Source organism: Muscardinus avellanarius (genome assembly GCF_963383645.1).
Source record: "Muscardinus avellanarius genome assembly, chromosome: 1".
NCBI lineage: Eukaryota > Metazoa > Chordata > Mammalia > Rodentia > Gliridae > Muscardinus > Muscardinus avellanarius.
The window spans coordinates 144,372,186-144,389,804 of record NC_137786.1 but is presented as its reverse complement, the minus strand read 5'-3'; the positions used below and the strand labels follow the sequence as shown (position 1 = coordinate 144,389,804).

Genomic DNA, 17,619 nt, shown 5'->3' with positions numbered 1-17,619 from the left:
AGTGTAGCCCGGAGGTACAAGGGTTTCCAGGAACCCAGAAAGAAAAAAAAAAAAACCAAAAAGGTATGGAGGTATAACTCAGAGACAGTGTACCCCTGAGTTAAATCCCCAGTATCTCAAAAATAATAAATAAATACATGCATGTATACATATATACATAAATACATAAATAAATGAGAGAGAGAGACAGACAGACAGACAGACAGACTTTGGGAAAGATAACACAACACAGAAACTTAAGGAAGATCTGCAGTGACAATAATGCAGTAAGAAGTAGAAACCCAGAAAACAAGAGAGAAAGACAACAACCTGGAGATCTTTGTCCAGCTTGGAAACATCATACAAAATGATCACCTCCTGTAACCACTCTTCAACATTCCAAAGAACTCTCCACCATTTGGAAGTTCTTCTGTCAGAATCAATGTGTAAGCTTCATGTGTGTAATCTGTAGCCCCTATACTTGTGCCTTTGCAGAATGCAGCAAATTGCTGCCTCCTCCCTAGCTGAGCATAACAAAAGAGCTGGACAGGATATGGTGTTCCCAGTACTTATGATAATACCAGTTTCTGGTGGAAACTAAGCAAATATTTTCAGAATATTAAATAACTTAAGAGTTGTACTTTTTGCTCTTGATAAAACACAAACAGACCAAGCAATATACAAAAAATATCTGATATTTACACTTTAAATCCTATTAATTTATGATGTTCACAACCAACACTTCCTTTATTGTCTTATGGTGATTTGCTTTTGGAGTCAGCTTGCATAGGGGTATTTATTAATCTCAAATAATTTTAAAGTTCCACTTTGATTTATTCAGAAATATGATTGCACTTTTTTCTCCAAATATTTTGATCTCATTCTCATTTTAAAACTGGAATTCTTGGACATCCTATCCTAGGGGGGAAAAATTAGCTTGATAACCTTTCTGGCTGTGTTTCTTTTGTTCCATGGTAGTTTGCATGTCCTGAGCTATGGAGGTAAATGGAAAGGCACTATGAGATAAAAGTGGACACATTTATATCCTGGGACTTTTGCTATAACCTGAAATAGATTATTAGCCATTCATTCTATTTTCAAGCATCAATGCAACTCTTCTTGGCAAGCAATTTTATTTAAGTGTTTCTCTCTGAAAGCTTTTCCAATATAAAATTTAAGATTGAAGTACAAGCAATGGCCTTCGCTGCTTTTTTTCCCTTTCCAACCATATAGGAGATTAAGAAATGAACTGGAAAGCCGCCAAAGTACAGCCTTTTCATTCTTCTCACCACCCCCACATTTCTCTACACCTCCCTTACCCCTGTTCAATTTTCAGGGTGAAATGAGAATGTGAGAAGGGCAGGTGTCCAGTGCCCGGATAGCAGTGAGTCAAACAAGGGCAAAACACAGAAGACCATAATCTATTGTTCTGTTTCCCATGTTTAAGTCAAATTGCTTTTCAGGATTTCTTCTTTTCTTATAAAAACCCTGAATATTCAAAAAAAGATACTCGTTCATATTATCTAATCCACATTCCAACCCCGAAAGTTGGATGTAGAACAAATTACTGTCTAGCTCTTCTTCCTTCTCCTGTCTCAGCCCATAAAATTCTGACCTCTCAGAGTCCTCAGAACTGTGGGGAGTTTTGTCCTTTCTTATGTCTCTCACTGATTGCTCTGCATGGGAGAATAATGCTTCAACTAATTCATGGTATGACTCCATCCTGATGCCCACGGGTCTAGGTTTTGTCATCATATTAAATTTATGTGTTTACATTTTGCAAAAAAAAATACCCCAGAATCTGAGGCTTTTACCTCCCTGGCTTGCCCTCTAGACTCTGTATGTGCTCAGTCACTGAGAAGTAGGCATGGGGGACCTCGTTATTGACTTAGTGTCTACACAGCAAGGTGAAGTCTCACCTCAGATACCCATAACATCTAGGACTTTTAGTCCCTTCAAACCCCTCAGCTCCTCCAAAGTCTTAATCATTTTTCTTTTCAGCTGTGAAAAATGCCCCAAAGCCATACAGCTAATGAGAAGTTTGAACCACGTGTACCTGGCTCCAAACACATGCTTCTTAATTCTTACTGTCTTGTAACATAGGCCTTGCAATTTCTGGGTCAGCTGTGTGGTTGGAAGGCACCATTTTTTCTTATGTAAAGATTAACATGTTTTCCTACCTGGGCATGGATATAAAAGAAGCAATGACCCGGGATGCCTGGGGTGTACTGCTGCCTTCTCTCTATGCCTACCCCTAGAGAAATGTAGGTTATTGTTCACATCTGGAATCTTTGTCACCAAAATTCCCAAGAATTCAGTGCTGTGAAGGTCTAAATTTGGAAGTCAGCCCATCCAAATTTAACTAGTTTTGCCCAATACCCATCATACAAAGCATGCTGCCTAATTGGTTTAGAACAAGAATGTCTAAACTGTTAATACTTTACATAAAAAGGTGTTCCTCACTAAAATTTCAAAAATAAAAATAGAGGGGAAAAAAGCATAGAGGCAGGGTTCAGGGCACTTATGGCCATTCCTGTCCATGATCTTATGTCCTTTGCTTCTTCACATGTCAGGAAAGTAGGCTGCTGAATTTTAGCCATCATATCTATATTACAGGCATCAGGAAAGTGGACGGGAGGGAGAGGAAAGGAATTTTCCTTGATGCTCTTCCAACTTCATCTTGTATCCCACTGACATGAGGTTACCAGTGAAATGCATCTTTTCCAGCTGTGAATATGATAAGGAAGAAGGGGGAGTGAATATAAGGTGGACAATTCACATTTCTATCACATTTGCACCCTTTCTCCCAATACTCACAAGGATAACATTTACACAACCCCAAGTGTAATTCACATTGTATTCTATAAACACAAAATGTAACTGTTATATGCATTTATCCAATTCAGGTACCTATTCTGAAGATCATTTAATTTACTTCTGTGCACATCAAACCTCAGAATTCATTAAGATTTAATGCTCTGATAGTATGAAAGAATTGTTTCCAAAATGGCTAAGTTTTAATATGCATGTATAAAACAAGTATAAATAAACAAGTCTAAATTATACTTTAGTATAATTCTGGGTTACCTGCCATACCTCTAATAATAGGGAATTAGAATTTTTTAACAGAATGTTTTTTTCACATCTTTAAATTTTTTCCCAGGCAGATGAGGGTGAAAGTCTCTCCTCTTGGTGCCTTAACTAAATTGTGTTACTAAATCAGTGACATGTATCTGTTTGCATGTGTCACACACTTGCATTAAAAATGCACTGGAAAATTCATGAGAAACCAGACTTCATGTTAAAGTCATCATTCTCAAAAGGCTGGCAGCCACCTGACCCACAGATGTTTCTCCTAAAGAGGTTTCTCCTGCAGAGAGCCAGAGCTCTCTTCCCAGATATAAGGCTTTAAAAACAAGTCTAGTGATGCTTGTTACCATGGGTCCAGCTTCTAGGGACAGCTAACCTAAGACAAGCTAATTTATAGAAGAGGAGGTGTGTGTGTGTGAGAGAGAGGGAATACTCCAATGGTGTACAAGCTGCCAGACTTCCTGATATCTTCTGCCTTCCTTAAGTTGCCTCCTGCATGTGACCCTCTCACCATGTGATTTCCCTGCTGCCTCAGGACTCTCCAGAGAATCCCCACCAGATGTAGCCCCTTGGATCTTGCAGCCTCCTAATCATGAGGTGAATGATTCTTTATTCTTTATAAATTGTTCAGTCTGTGATATTCAGTTATAGCAGCAACAATAACAACAAATGGAATATGGTGTTGATATTTCTGACTGCAGAGTTTCTTTATCTGAAGATTATTAGCTAGACCTGGACCCAGACTACCAAGCCTGCTCATGCGCCAAACCTCCTGAATTTCCATGTGATTGGGACCAACTTAAGCTCCACCAATAGCACCAAGGAATAACTATGGAGAATGGGCTTTTTCAACACTTCCTGCTTGAAGTTTGAAAAGCGAATCTACTCTCAGAGATATAAGATAGGGTCAGATATGAAGAAGGGCTTTCGGTCATTGGAGGGGGCGTCTATGCTACTCAGACTAAGTTAATGAGATTGTAGGTGTGCTATAGAAGGGGATAAGCTAGTGAGATTGCAGGTGTGCCATAGAAGGGAGCACTCACTCTTCTGTGAGTAGTCCTTTCCAACCTAAAGCACAGAGTGTAACCACATTTGACATTGTAGGCCCTGTTCTGAATACTAATGACTTTCTTGAGCCCTAAGCATCAGGACCACATATCTGAGAGTATGTTAAAGGCACAAACTCTTTGCTCTGGTTTATATCAGGGAAATCACAGATTGGCTGGATCTCTTTCTAAAAGCACAGTTAGTTCCAGTATCTTCTTTCACTAATATCTTTTTCACTAAAAAGTTGCATTTTTATGCCTTGTGTTTCGTCTCCTCTTTATATTTTTCTTATACCTAGTTGCCAATAAGTAATAAAATGAGCAGAAGCAGATCACAGAAAAGAGAAGCAGAGAACCAAATGGCACAGATAACCCCAACAACACAGACTTTCCCTGAGTTATTCAGGGCCGTTGGTTTGCAAAATTACAGTGTATCCTAGAGAGCCTCTCTCTTTCCCAAACCTGCAAATCCCCAGTAATTGCCTAATCAATAAGCACAATCTCCTGCATTGAGCAGATTTGCAATTTTCAAGTGGAAAAATGAAAAACAGTCAATGAGGGAGTTACTTTATTAAGAAATCCTTGCATGTGTGGGATTTTATAGCTCACAGTGAACTCTTGCACTTTTTATCTTGTGTCAGCCAGCAACACTAAAAGATCATTCTAAAAGATAAAATTATTCAATTCCAAAGGATGAGCAACCTCAGACTCACAGATATTCTATAGGTAGTCCTATACTAAATAAGTCCAATCAAGACCTATAAAGTATTTTTCACAGTCCTTTTTCACAGTTTATAGTCTTTTTCATTCAATTATTTGGGCTGAGTATCATTTATAACATGAAATAAAGCTCATACTAAATACTTAGAACCAATAGCTCAAACACTGAATGCTGAAAGTGCTTTAGTACTCATTTTTTGGACATTTTGTTACATAACTAATAATAATTGCTAACATAATATATATGTGAGGCACTGCTTTGAGTACTTTATATATATTGGTATGGATTCATTTATTTAATATTCACAACAAACCTACTAGAAAGAGGTACTGCTCTTATCCTTATTTTATGAATGTAAAATCTAAGGCATACCAGCGTTACAAAATTTGCCAATGTTCCATAGCTACTGTATGTGGCTCTTTAGATCATAATCGTAATTACAATAATATCTAAATACCTCCCACTATACACATAATGCACACACTCACAAACATGTTTATACAAATTTGGGATTATGCTTTACAATTCTTTCAAAATAAACTTCTTTATTCATTTATCTGCATTTCTTGCAAATTTCCACATTTTTACAATAAAATATTAATATTACTTTAGATTTGGTACATTTTACCCTCTATTATTTATAAATATATAATTAACTTTGATTTTTTTTATTTAGAAATAAAAATAATGTTTTTAGAGACCATCTATCTGGCCTATTTATTTTATTTCATTTTGGTACTGGAAATTGAAGCCAGAGGCATTCTACTTCTGAGCTACACTTTTTATTTTGAAACAGAGTCTCACTAATTTGCTGTGGCTGATCTTGAACCTGTAATCTTTCTGTCTCAGCCTCCCAACTACTGGGATTATAAGCATGGGCCACCACTCCTGGCCAGCTCATTAATTTTTTAGATAACTTCTTAAAATGTAAGAATTTCTTAAGGACACTTATTACTTTTTGATACATTTCCTTCCAGAAACTGTTTTTGCATACCTTCATTGTGGAAGTCAAATCACACTTGTAATTTTTTTATCTTGCATTTTCATTTAGTGACATATAATCATTCCCATGCCCTTTAAAAACTACATATAAGTGTCCATGCACAGTAACTAAGCCCATAAAAGACAATGAAGGGTGCAGTGAGACAGAAATCTTGCTTCCTGGTGACTGGCTTCCAGATTTGTTCCTTCAGCTCATCATTCACACCGTAGCCAGAGTTCTTCCTCTGACATGAAAAGGCTTAGTCATTCTACCCTTTGCTTCCATGCCCCAGTGGCTTCATTTCCTACAGACCAAGCTCTTCTGCAGGGCACACAAGGCCTTTCAGGAGCTGGCTCCACTCACGCCTGCAAGTGTGATCAGAGGGCTAGTCACACTAAGGAAAATTAAGATTCCCATCACACTATCTCTCACTTCCTGGGTTTGGCTAGTGTTTGTGATGCTGAAATATCTCCCTTTGCCTCTTCTCCACATGAACCTCTGCTAACATTTTAAGACTGTTCTTGAGAGCATTCCCTCCAGGAAGGATTTCTTCCATGACTTCTACACATTCTGACCTGCAATAGGTCAGCCCAGTCTGTGCTATCACATGGTCCCCTAGGGACCAGGAGACGCCTACATATTCCTCAGGCATCTCCCGAGCAAGACAGAGCAAGACTACCTAGACACTGCATTTGCTTGGTGTTCCCAAAGCTCCCTTTATGGAGTATTTCTACTCTTGAGTGACCCTGTGGAGTTCCAGAGGAATCCTGGATCAGAAGAGATGCCCAGTACTGCAAAAAAAAAAAAAGTTTCTTTCCATGCTTCTCTGATTTCCAATATTTCTCTTTAGCTTCTGTCTTAGATTAGTGAGAAATATGAACTCCCTATAGTGTAATGCTACTTTTATTGGTTTTCTATACCTTATAATGAAAAAAGTGTCTAGAAGGATTCAAAAAGGAAGAGAAAACAAAGTTTTTTTATGTGATATTGGGGAGTGAATCCAGGGGCATTCTACTTCTTAACTATATCCCCATTCCTATTTTTATTTTGAAACAGGGTCTTGCTAAATTGCTGAGGCTTGCCTTGAATCTGCAATCCTCCTGTCTCAGCCTCCCAAGTATAAGATTACAGGCTTGTGCCACCATGTCCAATTGAAAACAGAGCATTCTTAATTCTCTTGAAGGCAGTTGGCATAACTCCAGTGCCACCAAGCAAGTTGTAATCACTGGCACACGGGGAAAATGAGCCTGGCTGTCTGTGTGGTGGGACCTGTTCATAGGTTCCATTGTTTTACATTTTGAGGTCTACACAGGGATTTACTTTAAATGTAGTGTTACCCACCCATGATACTTGAAATATTTGTTCCTTGTAGATAGAATAGCTAAAATTCTAAAGAATCTCTCTTAAGACTCCTTTTAGGTAATTTAAGGCCGCTCAGCAACATCTCTATCATTATGAATGAAATAGAATCTGTCTACTGCTACTTTTTTTCTTCATATTATGTTAAAAATCAAAGTAACTTTGTTAAAGAGATGACATACTATCTTCATGCAGATAATTAGTTCAAGTACTTTTGTTGAACTGAGGCAGCTCTCAGACATTAACATTCAAAATAGAATAACTCTCAAAGCATATAGTGTTCTCCCAGTGATGGAAGAGCCGAGTACCAGAGGCCAGAGTGGAGATAAAGGTTGCTGGGGTAATACTCAGCCTTCATATCTAGACTGGACTGAACTGATCCAAATCATTTCCCCTCTGAATTTTAATTTCTTCCTAAGTCAGAGAATCAGTACCTCCCTCCCATATCTGATTGCTGATGGGAGAGCAGTTGATGCATGTCCCCAGGGCATCACTGTTACAAGTTGCCTTTTCTCAATAAAGTTTTTTTTTTTAATTCTGGGAGAGACTTTTCTCATATCTCTCCCCGCCCCCCTCTTTCTCTCTCAGTAAAGGTTCTCAGGGGCTCATGTGGCTCAGGTAAAAATTGCCTTTCATCTATTTCTTCCTTGCTTTCCAGATAATCCAAGGCTAAAATTAGCAATGCTTTGTTCAGTAAAAAATATTGTTACAGCAGGTGCCATGGAAACGGTGTTTGAGCAACGTCCCCTTCAGGGAGCTGCCTTTTTCAGGATATGCTTTATCACTGATTAAATGAAACAACTCGCTGCTTTTGAAGCTAGAGTTTGAAATTGGTTAAAAATGCAGGCAAATCTTTCAAAAGAAACATCCGTGCCTTTCTTTCTTTCTTTCTTTCTTTCTTTCTTTCTTTCTTTCTTTCTTCTTTCTTCTTCCTTCTTTCATTCCATCAGGGGAAAATTTTTCTCAAATTAAGTATTGGAATTTGCATTTGAGTAAGGATAGAGAGATCTACTGGCCCCCACTTCTTCATATAAGTGTCTTTACATTAGTACTAGTGGAGAACACTCTTAGTGTTCACTAATGCCTTCCCCATATCATTTTATAGTTTACAAAAATCTTCCCTATATAATACTACTCATGATAATGGTGTGTAGACAGAATGGTGAGGAAATTCTCAATCAGATGAGGATCCTGAGACTGGGCCAGGTTTTAGCTGAGTGGACAGTCAGGCTAGAATCCAAATCTGATGCCCATGATTCCATCATTTTCTCACATTCCTTGATCTGTCTTTGAACCTGGAGTATCACACTGACATGGCTGAGGGTGGGCAACCTTTAAAGATGTAGAACTGAGTCTTCTATGGCCAGACATATATAAGTCTGCATTAGCTAAACTTCATTTGCTTAGCTTCAGTTGGCCTCCTTGACTCTCCCAAGGTCTCACCTATCTTAGAAAACAGAGGGATCCTGATGTCCCCAAGTAGGAACAGTACTTGGATGCTGCATGCTGATCCGTCCATTTTTCCCCCAAAGGACTCTTCCTCTGGGTCATTTTTTTCCTCTAATTTCTGCCATCTTTATTCATGTGCTTGAATCCCTTTTCTTCTGGTCTCGGTCTTCCCAATAAGGCTAATAAGTTAATTTATCTGAATATATTTACAGAGTTTAATGAATTAATGGTTCTCAGGACAGGATGTTTTGCATCTTAACAGAGATCTTTGTTGCTTAGGCTTGAGTATATGACTTTTTAAAGCAAGTTTGACCACAGTCAGGTACGTCAAAAGTGAACTCAGGATCATGTGCTGGGGTCATGGCGGCCTGCAGGCAGTGCTGCTTGTGCCTCTGGCTCCCGCCACTGGGCAGTGGTGCCCTCTGTATGCCAGGATGGAATGGGGCACTCACCTACATGCAGGTGCGAGCACTATGGGGTAGCACAGGGTCCCTAGCTGTGGCTGTGGACTTAGGCAACAGTCAGGTGACACTGCAGTGATGATCACAGCGGTCAGTAAAACAAAACCTTCACCTTCCCAGTTCATGCCATTGGTGGTTGACTACAGACAGAAGGCTGCCGCAGTGGATAGAATTCCCACAAACTATCTTAGAAGAGAGATTGGTTCGTCTGATAGAGAAATTCTTACAAGTTGAATAACAGATTGTTCAGTTAGGCCTGTATTTCCAGCTGACTACTTTTATGATACACAAGTCCTTTGCAATCTACTAGCAGTAGATGGTATTAATGAACCCGATGCCCTAGCAGTTAATGTTGCTTCTGTAGCCCTGTCATTATTACATATTCCTTGGAATGGACCTGTTGGGGCTATACGAATAGGAATGATTGATAGAGAATGTATTGTTAACCAACAAGAAAATAAATGTCTTCTAGTACTTTAAATTTAGTGGTTGCTGGAGCACCTGAAAGTCAGTGTGTCATGTTGGAAGCTTCTGCAGAGAACATTTTACAGCAGAACTTTTGCCATGCTATCAAAGTTTGAATGAAACATTCCCAACAGAGAATTCAGAGCATCCAGCAGTTGGTGAAAGAAATTGGTGTTACCAAGAGGACACCTCAGAAGATATTTACCCCTTCTCCAAAGATTGTGAAACACATTCATAAACTTGCCATGGAGAAACTTTATACAGGTTTTACAGATTATGAACATGATAAATTTTTCATGAAGTTGTTAACAAGATAAGATTAGATACAGAGGAACAACTAAACGAAAAGTTTATATGAGATAATAGAATCCTTCAATGTTGTTGCAAAGGAGGTTTATAGAAGTATTATTTTATTGAATACAAAAGGTGTGATGGACAAGATTTGACTTCACTTAGGAATATAAGTTGTGAGGTAGATATGTTTAAAACTCTTCATGGATCAGCATTATTTCAAAGGGGACAAACACAGGTGCTTTGTACTGTTACGTTTGATTCATTAGAATCCAGTATTAAGTCAGATCAACTTATAACAGCTATAAATGGGATAAAAGATAAAATTTTCATGCTGCACTATGAGTTTTATCCTTATGCAACTAATGAAATTGACAAGGTCACTAGTGTAAATAGAAGAGAACTTGGGCATGGTGCTCTTGCTGAGAAAGCGTTGTATCCTGTTATTCCCAAAGATTTTCCTTTTACTATAAGAGTCACATCTGAAGTTCTAGAGTCAAATGGAGCATCTCCTGTGGCATCTGCATGTGGTGGAAGTTTGGCATTAATGGATGCAGGGGTTCCAGTTTCATCTGCTGTGGCAGGTATAGCAATAGGATTGGTCGCCAAAAAAAGTCCTGAGATGGGTGAAATAGAAGATTATTGTTTACTGACAGATATTCTGGGAATTGAAGATTACTATGGTGACATGGATTTCAAAATAGATGGTACTAGTAATGGAATAACTGCATTACAGGCTGATATTAAGTTACCTGGAATACCAATAAAAATTGTAATGCAGTCTATTTAACAAGCAACAGTGGCAAAGAAAGAGCTATTACAGATTATGAACAAAACTATTTCAAAACTATTTCAAAACCTTGAGCATCTAGCAAAGAAAATGGACCTATTATAGAAACTGTTCAGGTCCCATTATCCAAACGAGCAAAATTTGTTGGACCAGGTGGATATCATTTAAAAAAACTTCAAGCTGAAACAGGTGTAACTTAGTCAAGTGGATAAAGAAACATATTCTATATTTGCACTGACACCCACTGCAATGCATGAGGCAAGAGACTTCATTACATAAATCTGTAAAGATGATCAAGAGCAGCAATTAGAATTTGGAGCAGTCTATACTGCTACAATAACTGAAATCAAATCACTGGAGTAATGGTAAAACTATATCCAAATATGACCGCAGTACTACTTCATAACAAACAACTCGATCAAAGTTTGGAGAGACATTTCATGTCTCCAGGTTTCAGTTTTCTCTCTGTTGTAAAGTGAGAAGTCTTTCAAACTAAGTAGAGATAATGAAGTTGAGGGTTTGGAATTCTGACTCGTATTGTTCAATGGCCATCATGACATTTCATAACTGGTTTGGCTGGTTTGAGGTCTTCATTTGGTGTACCAGTAACTTAGACAGAGCACCGGCAGGGCTCAAGTATGAGTGGAGCACCTCAGCTTGATTTTAAAATAAACAAAGCCTGCCGTGGTGGCGCACACTTGTAATCCCAGCATTTGGTAGACGGAGACAGGAGGATCCAGGTTCTCAGACAGCCTCAGCTACTCAGTGAGGCTCTTTGCAACTCAGTGAGACCTAGTTTCAAAATAAAGAATAAAAAACAGGGTTGGAGGTATAGCTTGGAGATAGAATGACCTGAGTTCTATCTTCAGTACCACAAATAAATAAATAAATAAATAAATAAATAAATAAAATTTAAAAACCATGAGAAAAAAAAGAAAGATCAAACATCCCACTGCCCTAGGATTAGAAGTTGATCAAGAAATTCAAGCAAAATACTTCAGATGTGATCCAGATGATGGAAGAATGAGGCTTTCTCATAAAGTGCTTCAGTCTCCAGGTACAACTGTTATTAAAACTCTAAATGACACAAGCAGTATTGTAATGGGAGAACCTATTTCATAGTCATCATCCAATTCCTCCCCGTGATTTTTTAAAAAGAATTCTAGGGTGATATTCTGTAGAGAAAAATGTTAGGCATATCTTCTAATGTATAGATTTACATGTAGTCTGAATATACTCTAATTATTTGTAATAAAATATTCATTTACATGTGCCAAAAAAGTGAAATCATATCAAGTATAAAAAAATTTTAGTGTACATACAAAAGAAAACTTGAGAAATGGAGAATCTAGGCCAGAAAGGGTAAGTGGCCTGCCTCACACAGATGTAGCACAGTTTAAAAAGTATAAAAGAGGCCAGGTGTGGTGGTGCACGCTTGTAATCCTCGTGCTTGGGAGGCAGAGACAGGGGGATCATGCAGGTTCAAAGCCAGTCTTGCTGGCTTGAGACCCTGTTTCAAAATAAAATATAAAACAGGTCTGAGAGTATAGCCCAGAGGTAAAAGGGTTCCATCCTTAGTACCACCAAAAAAAAAAAAGTGTAAAAAAGAACTGGGTCAGTAATCCCAGTACTTGGAAGGTTAGGAGACCAATAGAAGAGGATTATAAGTTTAAGACCAACCTTAACAATTTAGTGAGACTCTTAGAACTTAGAGAGACCCTGTTTCAAAATTAAAAATTAAAAATAGGGCCAAAGGTATTGCCTAGAGTGAAAATGCCTCTTAGTTTAATCCCTAATAAAAGAAGAAAAAGAAGGGTAAAGGAGAAAAGAGTTGACCTTTTATGACACATTAACATTCTTCTTAAGGTAAACAGAACTGTTTAAACTGATTTGTCTACAGCTGATTGGTTTAATTTCATCAAATTATGCTGACAAGATATTTTGGATTTCATTTATAATTAGACAGTATTTTGGAGAAATCAGGGTAGCTAAGTTTGGGCTATGTGGCTATGAGCATTTTGCCATCGAATATGTCTAAATCATGGCTTACCTTTCTGTTTTTCTGTCTTGGAATTCAGACCCAAAGTCTTCCACTAAGACCATGAAGAAGATAGGTAATGATTTTAGAGAACAAGAGCATAATAAACTATTCCTATGGAAAAAATTATTTTGTTGTTTGGTAGAGCATCTTTGAGAAATGGTAGGTTATATTATTTGAAGAATTTACCATTATTATAAACCCTATTGTCATTAGGAATTAATTTGCAGATTTCCTACCCCGTCTTCACTTTGCTTTCTATCTCTAACCTCAGTGCTTCAGTAGTTTCCCAAGAAGCTCTGGGGCCAGACTAGGATTTCTGATTGCTTCAGCCATTGAAGGCACTCCACATAAGTGGTTTTCTTCTTGGCCTCTGCCGCCTGGCCACAGAGCTTCATCCCTGAATCTGTGAGCTACGTGCTGCTCTGTGAGGTTAGGAAGGGGAGAACTCAGAATGGCTTTCATGGCCTAAGACACATTTAAACCCATAACAATGGGCTTTGTTTCTATTACATATGAAGCTGATTTTTTAAAATTATGATTATTTTAAAATAATGATTGTTGCCAGATGTGGCGGTTCATGCTCATTATCCCAGCATTTGAGAGGCAGAGACAGGAGGATTGCAGTTTGTGACCAGCCTCAGCTACTTAGTGAGGCCCTTTGCAACTCAGTGAGACCCTGTTTCAAAATAAAGAATAAAAACTAAGTCTGGGGTGTAGCTCAGAGGTAGAATGCCCCTGGATTCCACCCCTAGTACCTCAGAAATATGATGACTGTTGTGATGAGCTTTCCACTGTCAATTGATCATGTGGATGTCCTCTGCCCTCTGTCTCAGGGCAGAGTCTTCTCTGAGTCTCTCCTACTGTCTCCTCTGTTCTCTGGGCTTCCCTGCTATCCTGTACTCACTGTTCATTATCTTTGTAACTCCAATTTCTATTAAAGATATCAAATGAGTTTAGACTTACATAAAAATACAGAGGATAAATAGATCTCAAGTTCTCATATTAATTCTCATCATTTGAAAGTGGCTGCCTAGAAATAGTACAGTGGTTGATTACTGTTGCCTGAGATGAATGTGGGTTGGGTCCTCAGGGCTCAATTCTAATGTTAGATGCATGCCATTTCTGAATTAAAGAATTCATGGCACATTGTAAACCCTAGTATACTGTGACCTTTTTATATCTAACTAATTTAGAAAATATTATATTAACAAGTTTGAATGAATGGAATATTGTTTATATTTCCACCTTTTCTCTCCTATTCCTAGCAGAGATGTTGTTAGGTGTCTATAAACAAAATCATCTAGGCTGAATTCTCCAGAATGAAAGTACATCCATGCATTATACTTTTTGAAAATTTTTGCCTCTTTAGTTGAAGGATTGTGAAATGGGACAAAACATAAATAAAACATTTAAAATATATTTCAGACATAATTAACTCTACATTCCAAGAAAAAATTTAATACATTGATGCTTTAAGTTTAAGTAATATGGTATCTCATTTCTATATGTGGAAACTCATTAGGATTCTATATTACTTTGTTTGCTATTTCCAAAATCAAATAAAATTATGTATTACTATATGTGGTAATATGTATATTATTTTCAGTGTGTATGTCCAAGCACATAGTGCATGGTTTAGATTTTGAATGTTTCCCAGACCTCATGTTGGATGTTAGATTTGTTTGCTGGAGAAATGTCCCTGGGGCATGACCAGGGACAGTGTCACTGGGGCAGGTTGCTGCAGCTTTATTTTTCCTCTTTTTTTCCCTTGATGTCATGAGATGGTAACAAGCTCTTTCCTTGCTCTATGTTTTCTACAATCTTGCCTTAAGAATCTGTGGCCCTGGCTTCTGCTTAGCACCCAACATAAAATGGACTATATGTGTGTGTGTAATATATGTATGTATGTACTGAAGTCTCTAGACACATAAGCAAAACCTCTGAGTTGTGGTTGTCAAGAATTTTTGACACAGTGGCGAGAATGTTGACTGAAACACATATATGTTTCTATTGTTACTAAATAAATATATATATTTATATATATATAAGTGTATATAAATATTAGTATATATTTATATATATATTAATATATATATATATTTGTTAAAATAACAAGATGGATAGCCTATATCTTAAATTACACTGTATATCTTATACTTTGTTCAACTAAAATGTATACATGATTGCCTTACATATATAACCCAGAAAAATAACTTTTTTATTTAAAAATCATTATTGGCTGGACATGATGGAACATACTTGTAATCCCAGGACTTGAAAAGCTGAAACAACAAGATCATGTGTTTAAGGCCAGCATGCACTAATTTAGCAGAACTCTGTTTAAAAATAAAAAATAAAGTAGGGTGGCTGGGATGTGGCTTAGAGGTAGAATGGTCTGGGTTTCACCCCAGTACCAAAAAGATCATTATTGATGACTAATAATGATAAAAATAAAAATAATACTTATGCAATAAAATTTATATGTACACACATATATAGAGAGATCTATATGTCTATATCTACATCAATATCTATACACATATCTATATGAAGAGAGAGAGAAGAGATTTTCCATGGAGAAATAGTGTTCTGTAATAAAATGTTTCTAATGGTGAAAAATCTCAATCTGTGTGAAAATGTGGATAGTAAAATAGTAATTTACTATACTTATATCAAACGAATCCTCTAAGAAATACACATGTTGAATCAAACTCCACATACACTTTATTAAGCATGGCCAAGATGGACAATGATCCCTCCACATCTTCCTCCTCCTCCGCCTCCTCCTCTTCCTCCTCCTCCTCCTCCTTCTCCTCCTCCTCTTTTTTCTTCTTCTTCTTGTCAAAGAAGCCTCAGGTCTCATTTGGGCATATGCCTTTTCCAGCTTCTCTTTCCAGCTTTAGGCTTGTACAACCAAGTGACTAAGAGCTGATCAATAGAGAGTGAGAAGTATGTTTGCAACTGCCAGTTGTGTCTTCCACCATCTTTTCCTCTTTCCACTTGCTGGGATGAAGTCTTGATGGTGACAACCTGAGAATCCATCTCAGACCAAGAGTTGAACTTGCACATGTAGAGAAGCTCTCTGTGATAAAGACTTGGATCTTAACACTGTGGGGCTTCTGTGTCAGTCCTGGCCTGCCTAGGTGCTGATTATTATCTGTAGGAGCTAGAAACGTCTCACTTGTTTGAGCCACTAGTACTTCAATTTTAATTCTGTCCTAACTTATACTATTACTTCTTTTGTCATTCCTCCTAATGAGGCTAAAAAATCTAGGGTAGGTTTGTGCTAAGCATGACCAGCTTTGGAAGACAACAATGTAGGAATAGACATGACAGTTCCTGAATCACAGAGTTGTGCAGACTGTCTTTCTTCCATTGTATGTTTTTGGCCCCTTTATCAAATAACAGTTGGCTGTAAGTGTGTGGATTCATTTCTGAGTTTTCTAATCTGCTGTTTTTATGCCAGTACCATGCTGTTTTTATTATAGTGGCTTTGTAGTATAGTTTAAAGTCACGTATTGTGATTCCTCCTGGATGGTTTTTGTTGCTGAAAACTACTTTGGCTATTCTGGTTTTTTGTTGTTCCAAATGAATTTAAGGACATATTTTTCTATGTCTGTTAAGAATGATCTTGGTAATTTAATGGGTATTGCATTGAATCTATAGATAACTTTTGGAAGTATAACCATCTTGATGATGTTTTTTCTGCCTATTCATGAACATGGAAGATCTTTTTATCTTATAAGATCTTCTTTGATTTAAATTTTCAATGTTTTATAATTTTCTTTGTAGAGGTCTTTACTTTCTTGGTTAAGTTTATTCCTAAGTATTTTATATTTTTGTGGGAAATCCTAAGTGGGAGTGTTTTCTGAATTTCTCTTTCAGTGGATTTATGGTTGGTATACAGAAAAGCTTCTGATTTTTTAAGATTGATTTTGTATTCAGATACTTTGCTGAATTTGTTGATCAGTTCTATAAGTCTTTTGGTTGAGTTTGTTTGTGTCTTCTAGGTATAGTATCATGTCATATGCAAACAATGAGAGTTTGAGTTCTTCTTTTTCTATTTGTACTCCTCTGATTTCCTTTTCTTGCCTTATTGCTCTGGCTAGGGTCTCAAGTACTATATTGAGGAAAAATGGTGATAATGGACATCCTTGTCTTGTTCCTGTTTTTAGGGGGAATTCTCATATTTTTCCCCATTTAATATGATGTTGGCTGTGGGTTTATTGAAGATTGCCTTTATTATGTTGAGGTATGTTCCTTCTATTCCAGTTCTCTGCAGTGCTTTTATCATGAATGTTGGATTTTATCAAAGGCTTTTTTAGCATCTGTTGAAATGATCATGTGATTTTTGTCTTTGATTCTGTTTATATGATGAATTACATGGATTGATTTTGTATGTTGAGCCAGCCTTGCTTCCTTGGAATGAACCCTATCTGGTCATGGTGTATGATTTTCTTGATGTGGTTTTGAGTACGTGTTGCTAGTATTTTGTTTAGCAGTTTTGTGTCCAAGTTCATCAAAGGTATAGGCCTATAGTTTTCCTTCCTTGAATTATCTTCATTTGGTTTTGGTATTAGTGTGATGTTGGCTTCAACAAATGGTGTTGACAAAACTGGTTATCCATATGCAAAAAATGGAATTAAATCCCACCTTCTCACCCTGCACAAGAGTGCAATTCAAGATGGATAAAGACTTGGAAATTATACCAGAGACTTTAAGGCTCCTTAAAGAGGGCATAGGTCCAACACTGCAACACATTGGCACAGATAAAAACTTTCTCAACAAGACCCCAAAGGCACAAGAAACTAAAAGGCAAATCAATATGTGGGACTGCATGAAACTGAAGACCTTCTGTTCAGCAAAGGAAACTGCCAAGATCCTCAACAGAGAGCCAATAGAATGGGAAAAGATTTTTGTCACCTATTCCTCAGATAGAGGACCG

The 17,619-nt window shown here is 37.4% G+C and overlaps 1 pseudogene across 1 annotated transcript; it reads left to right on the top strand.

Annotated features, from left to right (window-relative positions):
• The first annotated feature begins 8,986 nt into the window (after positions 1-8,986).
• On the top strand, positions 8,987-11,779 carry LOC308277445 (polyribonucleotide nucleotidyltransferase 1, mitochondrial-like; annotated as a pseudogene). Its single transcript has 2 exons — positions 8,987-11,075; positions 11,569-11,779. The product of its transcript is annotated as a polyribonucleotide nucleotidyltransferase 1, mitochondrial-like (transcript).
• The last annotated feature ends 5,840 nt before the right edge of the window (positions 11,780-17,619 follow it).